The sequence below is a fragment of the Desmodus rotundus genome, chromosome 5 (assembly GCF_022682495.2).
Source record: "Desmodus rotundus isolate HL8 chromosome 5, HLdesRot8A.1, whole genome shotgun sequence".
In the NCBI taxonomy this organism is placed as follows: Eukaryota; Metazoa; Chordata; class Mammalia; order Chiroptera; family Phyllostomidae; genus Desmodus; species Desmodus rotundus.
Window position 1 is genome coordinate 9,986,341 of NC_071391.1, and position 12,848 is coordinate 9,999,188.

The 12,848-nt window shown below is 38.4% G+C and overlaps 1 protein-coding gene across 14 annotated transcripts in view; it reads right to left on the reverse strand.

Annotated features, from left to right (window-relative positions):
- The window catches only part of CTNND1 (catenin delta 1), a 47,824-nt gene extending 37,006 nt beyond the window's left edge, over nucleotides 1–10,818 (reverse strand). For all 14 annotated transcript variants that reach the window (XM_045185684.3, XM_045185683.2, XM_071221405.1 and 11 more), the window contains exon 1: nucleotides 10,582–10,818. The gene's annotated coding sequence lies outside the window, so the exon portion shown is untranslated. The remainder of the gene's footprint in view (nucleotides 1–10,581) is intronic.
- Between the last annotated feature and the right edge of the window lie 2,030 nt (nucleotides 10,819–12,848).

A 12,848-nucleotide genomic window follows, 5' to 3' on the forward strand; every position in this document is an offset into this window, starting at 1 on the left:
ATGAATGGGTAAAAAGAAAGTCAATGGAGGGGCGCAGAGACTTAAGCTGAACACTTATTGGTTGGAAAAGCATGACTCTGTTTTGCTATCTAACTTCCCACATACCCCTTTCTCACCAAATCAGACCCAAAGCTGAAAGAACTGAGGGAAGGGGAGGCGGAGAAACGAATGTGTTTGGGAAAGGTTTAGCTACATTCCAACTAGCCAATATCCCGCATAGATTTAAGAGTGCCTGAGAATCCAATCCCATTACACTATAGTTGCTGGGACTCCACTAACACACATCCAATCCCTCTGCCACTCACCATCCCCCACCCGCCACACTCTGAAAAAGCCACACTCCGAAAAGAAGCGTAATTGAGATAGCTTGATGAAGGCACCAGCTGTTTCCACCACTCTCCCTCCCCCCAACTCCAGAGAACACAGTCCAAACTCACATCAAACACTTAATACAATTGACTGGCCAGTAGGAAGGAGAAGCCTGGACTAAAATAGCAGGAAGAGTGCCAACTGGCCCCACTTAGAAGGAATGCTTTCTTGGCTCAATTTAAAAATAAGAAACCTTTGTCATCCACTCCCCTCTGCTCAATTAAGGTCTCCTTTCCACAACCTACCCTCAGTGTCAAAAGGATGTCAGTTTCTTCTCTACAACTCCTTGATCTATTTTCAAATGTCAGAAAATACAGGGGAGGTATAAGGTTGAATGTAAAATAATATCTGGTAGATTGGAAGGCTTCCTGGACTGTAAGGGCAAGGAGACAGGAGCCCACACAGCACCCTTCTCCACATTTCAAGTAAGGAAAGGAGGGAGGGAACATTATGTTTCCGCACTAGTAACCTGATTTCTCCAGGCAGGGGTGGCCACTAAAAGTATTAACATCAGCCCCTCCCCCACCCATATTCTAAGTCAACCAGAGTTAGCCAAGGAGGAAGGGAAGGAAGCCAGCACTTCCTTTTCAGACAGGAAGTAACATTAGCCCTTCCTGCCGAGTTTTAAACAAATCGTCCGGTTGAGTTTCAATGTTAACATCCTCTCCTGAATTTGTTCCACAGTTTCAAAATGGAGAGGAGCAAGTCGTCCATAACATGCTAAGTGCTAGCATAACCCCCAAATTGGGTGGTGATCTGTGATTACAAAGCAATACAAGATATCATGACAGAAAACTTGAAATTAGCCATCTGTTCACCATGTCCACCACCATGAGCCAGTCTTCTTTACTTCTCACACTAATTAAATGACCATCCACCTGAGAAACTACATAGATATGTAACTTAACCCAAATGTTCAAGGTTTTGTAGGCCTCAAACCTGAATGATCAGACTCACCTGGAAAACTTTTTCAAAAAAATAAGTCTCCCAAATCTACCTCTCCATCCCCCATACATCAATTTCTGGAGAGAATGCCTAGAAATTCATATTTTTAAAATGTTATCAAAGTGATCCTGATGTAAATGTTGGGAACCACTGTACTGGCCTATCTCTGACAACCCTCTGACCACATTCCTCTTGCAAAAAGGACACTGGGCCCTGACTGATGTGGTTCAGTTGGTTGGGCGTCATCCCACAAAGCAAAGGTTGATAGTTCAATTCCCAGTCTGGGCACATGCCTGGGTTTCAGGTTCAGTCCCCAGTCCAGACACATACCACACACGAGAGGCAACTGATCAATGCTTCTCTCTCACATTGATCTCACATTGATGTTTCTCTCCCTTTCTTTCTTCTTCCCTCCCCCTCTCGCTAAAAATAAATAAATAAAATATATTTTTTTAAAGGCAGTAATTATAAAATATATTACTTAGGTCTGCTTTACTGTTCACCAGACAGCTCACATCATTATTCAATCTGAATGACAGGCACTTTGAAAGCATGGATTTAAATATTGGATGGAAGGACACAATCCCAAATCCTATATTCTAGACTCAGAATCTCAAAAGAATTGTCTCCCTTCTTTGGAATCCCAAATAGCTACACTGGAGGATATCCTTATTTACAGTGCAGATTGGACAACTGGATTATTTTTAAAACTACTCAGTTTAACTTTCCTGCAAGGAACAAAGAGCTGTCCCACGTTTTCACAGGCTGGTCTGGTATTCCATCCCAAAAGAAGTCCCAAAGTCCTAAATCCCTAGATAATTCTAGCCCAGTTGACAATGTAATAGAAATAACCAAAATCTCTGAATCCAAGTGTTACCTCTGACACTCATCCAAACAAGTCACTTTAAATTCTGGTTTCAGTAAGAGCAAGAGTAGCAAACCATTTTTAGAAAAACCATAAAGAGAAATATTTCCACAAAGTAGCATGTGTCACTAAAGATTTAGGAAAGAAGAATGGCATTGGAACGAGATACCTTCAAGACAACTACAAACATCTATAAATGTTGAGGTAATACATATCAAGCAGTTATTTTATTTTTTAAAGATTTTATTTATTTATTTTTAGAGATGGGAAGGGAGGGAGAAAGAGAGGGAAAGAAACACCGACGTGTGGTTGTCTCTCACGCACCCCACACTAGGGACCTGGCCTGCAACCCAGGCATGTGCCCTGACCAGGAATCGAACCAGCAACCCTTTGATTCTCAGGCCAGCACTCAATCCACTGAGCCACACCAGCCTTGGCTCAAGCAGTTATTTTAAAGCAACTTCAAAATGTGGGGGAATCTGTGATCGCTCAGAGTATTTCCTATGCAAGATGACACGGTTACCTGACCAAGAGAAAAAAGGAAATGGAAAGGGGGGAAAAAAGTTATATGACTGAAGTCATCTCCAAAGGATGATATGAAGTAACAGGATGACAACTAGATAGGTATAGTTAAAAGGAAGAACAGAGGATAACCAAGTCAAGTTCCAGGGCTAAACTCCAAACTAGAGATAGACAGACAGACAGACAGACTTCTTCACTGAGGGACAGACTAGCTAAACAAGAAATCCAGAGAAGGGAAAGAATGGATGATTCAAGACATAAGTACTCTGTTAATCAAAAATTTTTTACTTTTCCACATGGGGTTACCACAGAACATTACTAGTTGGTGCTTCTTCCTCAATCCTACCAAAGTCGATGAGGCCAAGTAGTTCAGTATATGCTTTAATAACCCATACTGCTTATACATACATATGTAAAAGGAAAACAGATATACAGTTAGTTATCAGGAATGATCATCTCCCCCAATGGGCAAGTCAGAAATATGGATATGGTGACCTATAAAGTAGTACCTGAAAGCCATTAAATCCCAATGATTAGAGCTTTGGGGAACCAGGAATTTTTGTCAAATAAGCAAAGAAAAAGCAGCAGATAAGTAAGGCAAGCATAGTATTTGGTCAAAAGCACATAAACCAAACCAACAAGTGTACTCAAAACGAAACTGTACCAGGTCTAGATTTGTTACTTCTCCTGTTCACAGATCAGCCATGCAGATAAGAAGATGGAGAAATACATTTCTCTAGGGAAGAAAATTTTGATCTCACTTCCCAAATACATACAAACTTATTCTAAGTAATTGCCCTACTATTATTCTCTAAGACAAGGGTCATTAACCTATGCAAAATCTGCTACTCTGCAAATTATTTGCTGACTATATTCACATGAACTTCTGCAGTGGAACAAAGATGGAGGCTAGATCAGGTGTTACCTCAACTCCTTACAAAACACAAAAATTGTTAACAGCTCTTGTCTAAGGGGTCTGAAGTGAAGAGACAACTTTCTTTGTACTGTACAGTGCATGACGAGGTCCTACATTATCCTCCCCTCCTCCCCAACACACACCCATTGGACCTCTCTGAAAAGGTCCACTTCCCACATCTCTCTTGTTCACTGGTACCCACCAGCCTCAGGGCCTTTGTCTTTTCTACTGACATCTACATGACTCCACCCTCATTTCTTTGAATTCTCTCAAATATACCTTTAAGTGAGACCTTCCCTGACCACTCTATTAAAAAACCTCACTCCCCCTCCTTGCACTTATTTACCACCCTATATAGTCTCCTTTATTTTTTCTCAACAGTATTACCACACTCTAACACATTATGTATTTATTGCTTATTTAGTTATCTGTCTCTTTCAATTAGAATGTAAACTCCGTGAGGTCTATTTGGTATATATTGTTTATTTCCAGTACATGGCATACAGCAGACTCTCAAGTTTCTTTCGAATGAGTGAAGATGTTTCACTTTTTCAATGAAAACAAAAAGTTAAATTTTAGAAAAATAAATCAATTTTGCTTCATTTTTGTTTTTATACTTGTTTTTCTAATTGTTTTCTTAGGCCCATCAACTGGGGTCTCCTGTAGCCTCACCTGCAGGCTTGGCTGACCTGCAGGAGCACAGACACTCAAACAGTCAACTCTGCCCTGATTTAACAAAGTAGTCCATGGAAAGAGAACAGCAGAGGGGTTATTCCAACAAAGGAACAGTGGAAAGAAATCAGATTGGCATCAACTTCTCCTTTAAAATAGACTACTCTGTTTTAAAAGTGTGCTGAATATACACCAGCTACTTTATTTCAATGAGATTTAGTTCACTTGCAATGAACTGTAGGTGCTTTGATAAAGGTATTGAAAAGTTGACCTAGTTTCTATAACAATGTCCTATGTCCAAAACCATCAGAATATATTTTGGTTTCTTAAAATATATGCTCCCTAAAACAAATATCTTTTCACTCCACAAAGAGAACTTTCAACAGGCTACTGTACTGCAATATACAACAAACAACATGAGAAACACACACAAAACTGATATTTATTGTGGGGAAAGTAAATTTCATTTGTTCTACTGTTAAATGAACCAAAGTGAGTAATTAATTAGCAAGTTAATCTCATAAGATCTGAAAATCAAAAAGATCGAAATCTGAATTACTAAAAGAGATCAATTTTCTTGGATCTCAACAATTAATCCTAATCTAGATCTAACTGAAATAAACCAAAAGCGGTATCCTAATACTTGTACCTTTAGCACATGAGTACAATTTATTCTATAGTAAGAATCAGAAACTTTTTCCATTATTGTTAGTGAGGCAAAGCAACAGTCAAAAGACCAACAACCTAGGGGGAAAAAAGATAGGGCAGGCAAAGGGAGACACCAAAGCACAGAAAAGCAAATTAAAAGGAGAAAACGTAGGAAACTCAGTAGAGAGAAATGTGGGTTTTAAAATGTGGAGAGCTAGGTGAGGGAGTTATGACAGGAAGCTAGGAAGTGCCAACAGAAATTAGTTTAAATACCACTTAAAACACTAATTTCATGAGTTAGTATACAGGAAAGGAAAAAAAGAAGGGAAACTGTAGGCTGGAAGAAACCTAGAAGTTTCTAAGCAAGGGTGCATCTAACACATACCTATTTCCCACAGGCCATGTTTGGCTTTTCCATACATAAGAGCAGACCTCTTTCTTAGAAGCACACTTCTCACGGGAAGCAATGATGAACTCAAAATTTCTATGTCTCAGTTTTACAAATGTCCACAAATAAGGATTGAAACAGAGAATGTTTCCTGAACATAAAAGAGGAAGGTTTATTTCAAGAAAAGGGATAGTGAAAGCCTGCCTTCATTTCTGTATAATTGTTTCCTGTACAACCACTCATCATGGAATGTTATCCTACAAAATCCTGGTTGGACAAGTGAGCCTTCAGGATAAAAAATCTAGTACAAAGTCAAGAGTAATAAACCTAAACTAAGCTTTTTCAATCAATTATCTGCCAAAATTAAAGTTTGCCCTGGGATGCTGGAGTTGTCTCATAGATACAAAAAGATGAGAGAAACTTGTATTGCTTTTTCTTTCTTAAAGTACCCAAGCCTCTCAAGAAATTACTGCAAGATACTCAGGCTTTGCCACCTATTTCTCTTTCCCCACTCACACCTCACTTTACTTTATTAAAGGTTATCCATCCATGCCCACAGCACGCTTTTTTGGATAACCACACCCACGCAACTCCCCAAACTTGCCTATTACTAAAACTACTTTTTCCCCCATTAAAAAAATAGTTAGCTTATCCACCCAGGAAGCCCATTTATTCTACCACATAATCGTCACAACAATCCTATGAGATGGTTAATATTATTGTCCTCATTTTACAGACAAGGAGACTATGGCCTAGAGCAATTAAACAATTTACCCAAGGTTACACAGCTAGTAAGTGGCAGAGCAAGATCTGAACACCGGCAATCTGGCTCCAAAATCCATGCTCTTAACAACTACGCTATGCTGCCTTGCCTCTCCGCATTCATGGAACTCTCAGAGTGGAAAGTTCCTGTTTGGTCAGCATGTTGATCAAAAAATAAAAAATAAAGCACCTGTGGCAAATGTTAACAATTGGTGTCTACGTGAATAAAGGGTGTATAGGAGTTATGTACTATTCTTGCAACTTTCCTGTAAGTTTGAAATTCTTTTCAAAATAAAAAGTTAAAAGTTGCTTTTATCATCATATAATGAGATGTGTTTTGTGAAAGTAGTGACCAAATTACCTGTTGGCCAGCAACAGCGGCTACAGAAAAAAGAAAACTCTGGATCCTTAGTGTCCCCACTACCTGCCTGCTCTAAACTGCCCACACCATTGGAGTCAGACTGAAGCGCTCACTGGAGAAGTGGCCCTAAAAATGGGGAACACTGTACCTGAACCAGAATTGTAAATGTAGGCCGTGTTCTCAATGATTAATATTTAATAGTCAACAACACGCAATTCCAAGTAGAATTAGGGGGAGAAATTACTTCCAAAAGTACATTATAGAATGTAAATAAATACTAATCAATCAATACCCTTCTTTTCCCCTTGTTAGTTCTAACCAGACCAGCTGTTTTTCTGTCCTTACAATCTCCCTGACAGACTATGTCAATATTCTCCATTGGAAGCCTTGAAGGCAGCTGCATTTAGGCAGAGCAATCCCTATTTCAGGTCCTAATGACACTTAACCCCTTTTGAGAGGGAAGCAAACATGAAATCACATACTGATTATCTATAATTCATTCCTTTAGGTGAGTTTCTTGTTATTATTATTCTAAATTATCCATGAAAATGTGGGTTCTTAAACTCTTAAAACTTCCCAGTACACTTTGTGAACAAAATCTCCTGAAGGTTCATGGTGGAAGCATTAACAAAAAATAATGATATCCGAACACACTTTTGTTCAAACACTGATATTCAAACTATTATCCCAAGCTTTTATGTTTTTATTAACAAGTATAAAACCCATTCACTCTGACACGGCTCAAAGCAATACTTCCCTGGTGCCGCCCTAATATGTTCTGGGTAACAAGTTCCTCTCCACTCAGTGGTTAAAGTTAACAGCTGCCCATGTTATGAAATGAACTGATGAGGACCCTTACTTTTTTTATACTATTCTTTGAAATGCTTGCCCAGAAAAAAAAATAGGATTAAAGAAAAATTAAAATTTTAAATCTTCAATATTTCAAGAAACTTTACTTAAAAATGCATTAAAATTTGCTTAAAGTGTCAAAGATGGAAATTATAGACTACAGTAAAAGTTTCAAAATTACATTGCAATTTTATTAATCTAGGTGGTATTGCTTCCCATCTCAACTTCCTTTCAGCCTCCCCCAGAAAGGTCCCTCAATCATTTCATCAAGTGCCTTATTTAAACAAGGCTTACTGAGCACCTCAGTATATACCAGACACTAAGATAGTTGCGAAGAAGAAAGCTAGTACCTACACTCAAGCAGCTCAGAGTCTAGAAGGGAAGACAAAAATAAATAGACAATTTTAATACAGTGTGATAAACATATGAACCACCTGCTATAACCTAACCCTAACCCTCTGCCCTGAAAACTGACAGTGTCATTTCAAACCACATGCCTGAAAATTCTCTGAAAGAAGTAATTTCACTGATAATCAACAACAAGGACTAACCCTCTGCAAGGTGAAACACCCTTGCTTCTCTAGCAAGGGCTTATTTTAGTTTGGCTCTTTTTTCTATTCTCTCTGGAAAATGGAAGTATATTAGTGATTAAGCCTATAGACTTTGTAGAAAGTCAGCCCAGGGTTTAATTCTGGCCTTGGCCACTTATGGGCAGTGAGATTTTCAACAAACCTCAGCTTCTCTGAAGCTCAAATTCCTTAAAAAAAAAAAAAAAAGTTATTGTGGGAAATTAAGTAAATAGTTTATGCAAAATGCTTAGCATACTGAGGGGAAAAAAGAGGGAAAGGGGCTGGCAGTTAGTAACAGGACCATCAGGTAACCAAAATAGAAAGCAATAAATTATACAGAGTTAATCATTTTGTTATTCATTTGAATAGTGATGTTTGCTTAATTTATTTGCATCCATCCATAGAGAGCAACTACCTCATAAACCTAAGGGTGAATTTCAATTACTGGGAGCTTTTTTTTAGATTTCCAACAGTCTCAATTTTTATACTAGCTGCAAGAACATATTCTAGCCCTCTTGACTCTCCATAATTGAAAACCCTAAGAACAGCACTGGAACTCTAACCACCCACAAGAGACCCCCACCTGGTACATGGACCATACCTTAGTCATATAACAAAGAAACCAACAATACACAGGAGTCAAACAAGGAGAGAAAAATCCACACAACTAATAGTTACTTGTCATTTTTTTTATCCTAAAACCAAAATGAGGAATAAAACAAAAATTAAAAGATTTACTTATTTGCACCCTTTATTATATTTCCTGAAAGAACTAGCAGAGGTGAGGTAAAAGACAATCTTCCATTTGATCATCCGAAGGGCTCTAGAGTACATACCAGTCAAAACAATGCCTCAGTTCGTGGAAATAGTCCTGGACTAGGATGCTCGCTGCAGCTACACAAAGCCCGGTATTTAAATCTGGACCCAACTCACCACCATCCAGTCATCCAGAACCTATTTTCAAACTGCCTTTGTACTCCTTCAGATTCCCTCATCCCTCCCCCTAAAGGTTGAATGGAAAACCGACACTCTGGCAGCAATATGACCAACCCTTCAAAGATGCACCAAGAAACCTCCCTAGGCTGGAGTCAAGACAGAAAGAAGCACTTGAAAGAAAAATTGGAGAATATTAAATAAGAACTGCCGCCCAACAGACTGTACACATTGTCTTTTTTTCTTTTTTAATGTGCTTGCTATAATTATGAGATCCAGACATTAAAAATCTTACTGTAGCCTTTGCACAGATTATATTAAAAAGAGAAACAAAGTTGTTTCCTATGAAGCCACAACCTCATAAAGATGAAATCACCCTGCAAGACATACTCTCAGTTCTAGAAAAGAAATACAAGGAAGTGTTCTAGTCTGAAAAGAATTGAGTGGGGGAAGCACAAAAGTCAGAGATAATAGACACATATCACTTTAAAGCTAATGAGCAGCTTACATATTAAGGCCCATCTTGTTACAAGTAGGGCAGCATCTAATCCAGCTATAATTTTCAGACTGATTCGCATTTTCAAAGGGAGAAGGAAGAGAACACCAGTTTTCAGCTACTGATGAGTTGGCTATATAATTATCTAAAATCAGTATTTCTGCAAGAATGTATTTGCAAGAACAAAACAGATCTTAAGATTAAATGTAAGATAATGAAAGCACAGTCATGGGCCTTCAGCTCTTACAGATTTCTGATTTCATGGCAAACAAAAACCTCACCTTCAAAAAAGAACTTTCAGTTTGGTTTAAAATAAGAATTCCCCTTGTGCTTTCTCAAATGCATTCTGAACACTAACGTTTGTATAAGTGTTTTCTCTTAGCCTAACCTTATTTAACCCACGGCCCTTTAAGACAGTACAAAACTGCAAGTATTTTCAGGTGTGTTGCCACTTTACTCAGGTGAACTAAACAGCGTGATTAGAATTTCCTTATCCCTTTCATAAACCAAACGTTATCGTATTTACAGACTGAACATACAACTCCACAAATCTTTGCCATCAAAGGTAGTTTAAGAAAAGGAGATTACAATTCAGCTAACATGGACCCATCTGTTTTCTTTTATAAGGTAAAGCAAGGAGGCAACGTCTAGCAAAAGAATGAAGTTCCCACCCACCACACCTGGAAAGTAAAAGAGGGACCCACCCAGGAATAGCAGGGCTGAAAGCCATCTGGGCGGTTCAAACTCTCTGGGGGAAAAAAAACACCACCTTTTAAGTTGCAAAGCTCCCTGCAACTTTCCACTTCCACTTATCTAATGATAAAAGGAGGGATAAAAGTTTCTAAACACATGAAGAACCATATGTATAAACGAGCTTCCTACCCGGACAAATTCCTTTCCCAACCCACACGCAACATGCCAAAAAAACCCAACCTTTGGTTTGGGCTCTGAAAATGCAAGTTTGTTAGTTTAATCCACAAAAAAGTATAAAATCAAAGAACACTCCAAAATGTAAATTTATTGCTCATACCCCTCTAAATCTATTCATCTCCCTCTGTTAGATCTAGAAGTTTGCTTCTGGGTCTTGAATATTTTACCTTTTTATAATATAATAAAATTCCCCAAAGTAAGTAGAAAAGAAAATTAGTAATTGCTTAAAAGTCACCCATTAACATAGCAGTCTCTCTCATTTTTAAATTCCCTCTGGTTACCGTAAGACAAAAATTCGACTTGGCTTATCCTCCTTTACCCGTCTGAATACACACATTTTTTTAAAAGGCACACACCTCAAACGTGGACTTGTAAAAACCAGTCCTTTAAGAAAGAAACCCAAGGCTTCGCCAATGTGTTGAGAAAGACAAATCCAGCAAGGCAGTTGATTTTTTCGCCACCTCTTCCTCCTTTCAGGATCTTTCCTGGTCTTCTTTCTCTCTCTCCCTCTTTTTTTCTCTCAGATCCAACACCTAAAATGGAAGTTGCACCCAGCCAAAGGCTAGGGAGCCTGGGTGGTGACAAACTGATCTGGCAGCCCTACCCCCTCGCTTTCCTAAGTGATGTCAGCCCCTGAGAACTTCCAATAGGAGCCAGGCATAAATCAGGGAGCTGATTTTATCCAATAGGAAACTTTATTATAGGAAATTAAAAAAAAAAAAAGGAGAGAGGAGGAGAGAGACAGGGGGAAGTTTTATATATATATTTATATTTAAAGTGGAGACAGTACAATCTCTGAGGAATTACTGCAGAGCTCCAGGGGGCCCAAAGGAACAGGGCTTTTAAGAATGACATGCCGAAGACTCGATTCTGTTGATGGTGGGGTTCTTGTTCCCTCTCTTTTCCTTTCCAGGTGGGGAAAGAAAAAAGAACTGATTTTATTTGCCTACTGCTATTTGGTGTGTTGTTTTCTACCCCAAAGCATTTTCCCAAAGGAAGATAGGAAGGGAGGAAAAGAGGAATCCTAAAAATAGGACTATTGTGTGTTGATAGGGATGATAGAGGATATCATTGTTTTGGTTTAACTGCATTCAAGCTAATTAAAAAATAAATGCCTGCACTTAACAGTTCTTAGTGTCTATGCTTTTAACAAGAAGGAAGTTGAATCCACTGGGCTGTTGAGGAAAATCACTGTCTTCCCATTTGTCCCCAAATTAAAGTAATGTGGATTTGAGGGGCAGAATAAATGGAATCCAATAAACCAGCAATATTTTAGAGGAGATAACAGCATGTGTAAGGAAAAGTTAAGTCTCACATGAAGAAAATTAGCTTTCTTTATGAACTTCAAGCTTAAGATGATCTAGTTTGTATATTCTCTTTTTACACTTGTCCTTAAAAAAATAAAGATTATACAAGTATTCTTTTTATGAGTTAAGAGTTATCTTAATATGTTTTTAGGTTATGCCATGAAGAACAGACTGGATTGTTTTTTTACATGCTTGACAAAGACTAGTATTTCATGTTCATTCAGTGGTTACTAAACGAATATGGTAATGACAAAACAAAATTTTCCTTTTTCTGTCTTACTGAAAAATCAGATCTATCCTGAAAATCAGATCTCTCCTGTACACTGCTGCCAAATGAATTTTCATAAAGTTTTTATAATTTAGAATAGTGCTTAATAGCACATGTTCTGCCGTCAGAATGAGTGGCTTTAAACCTTCTAAGTACATTCATTCACTCAAGTAAATATAGTACTTACTATGTGACCTTGGACAAATTATATAACCTCTGTGTGCCTCAGTTTCCTTAACTATAAAAGGCAGATCATAACTATATCTCTCTCACAGGACTTTTGTGAGAATTAAAATACACATAAAGTTCTTAAAGCAATGTATGGCATAGTATAAACTCACTAAGATTGATTTGTTATTATTATCAGTATCTACCCGGCCCAGAAACATTCGCTGGCTCACCATTGCACAATAATAGCAACCAATGATGGAGCGTCTATCATATGAGAGGTACTTTGCACTCATTATCTGTTAACTTCTAAGACACCACCATAGAGATAATATTACCACCATTTAAAGATTTTATTTATTTCTTTTTTAGAGAGAGGGGAAGGAAGGAGAAAGAGAGGGAGAGAAACATCGATATGTGGTTGCCCCTCATGAGCTCCACACAGGGGACCTGGCCCACAACCCAGGCATGTGCCCTGACTGAGAATCGAACCTGCAACCTTTTAGTATGCAGGCCCGCACTCAATCCACTGAGCTACACCAGCCAGGGCTATTACCACCATTTTAGAGAGGAGGAAATAAAGGCTCAACAAGGTTAAGAAACTTGCCTGCGCTCATCTGCCTAAAAAGTGAACCCCTCAACAGTCTGACTCCAAAGCCCATGTTCTTTCCATCACTTTACACTGTAATCAGTAAAAAGACCAAGTTCTTTATCTGCTTTCAAGGTGCCACATTTATTCATTCAAAGCATTAAAGTAGCACTTATTATTAACCCTAATCTGACCTTTCCTTATTATCTAAACTGGAATTCCAGTTTCACTCCTCCTCGGCATGAATGTGCACTTCTCATCAGGCTGATCTAGTTATTATTTACCCCCTCA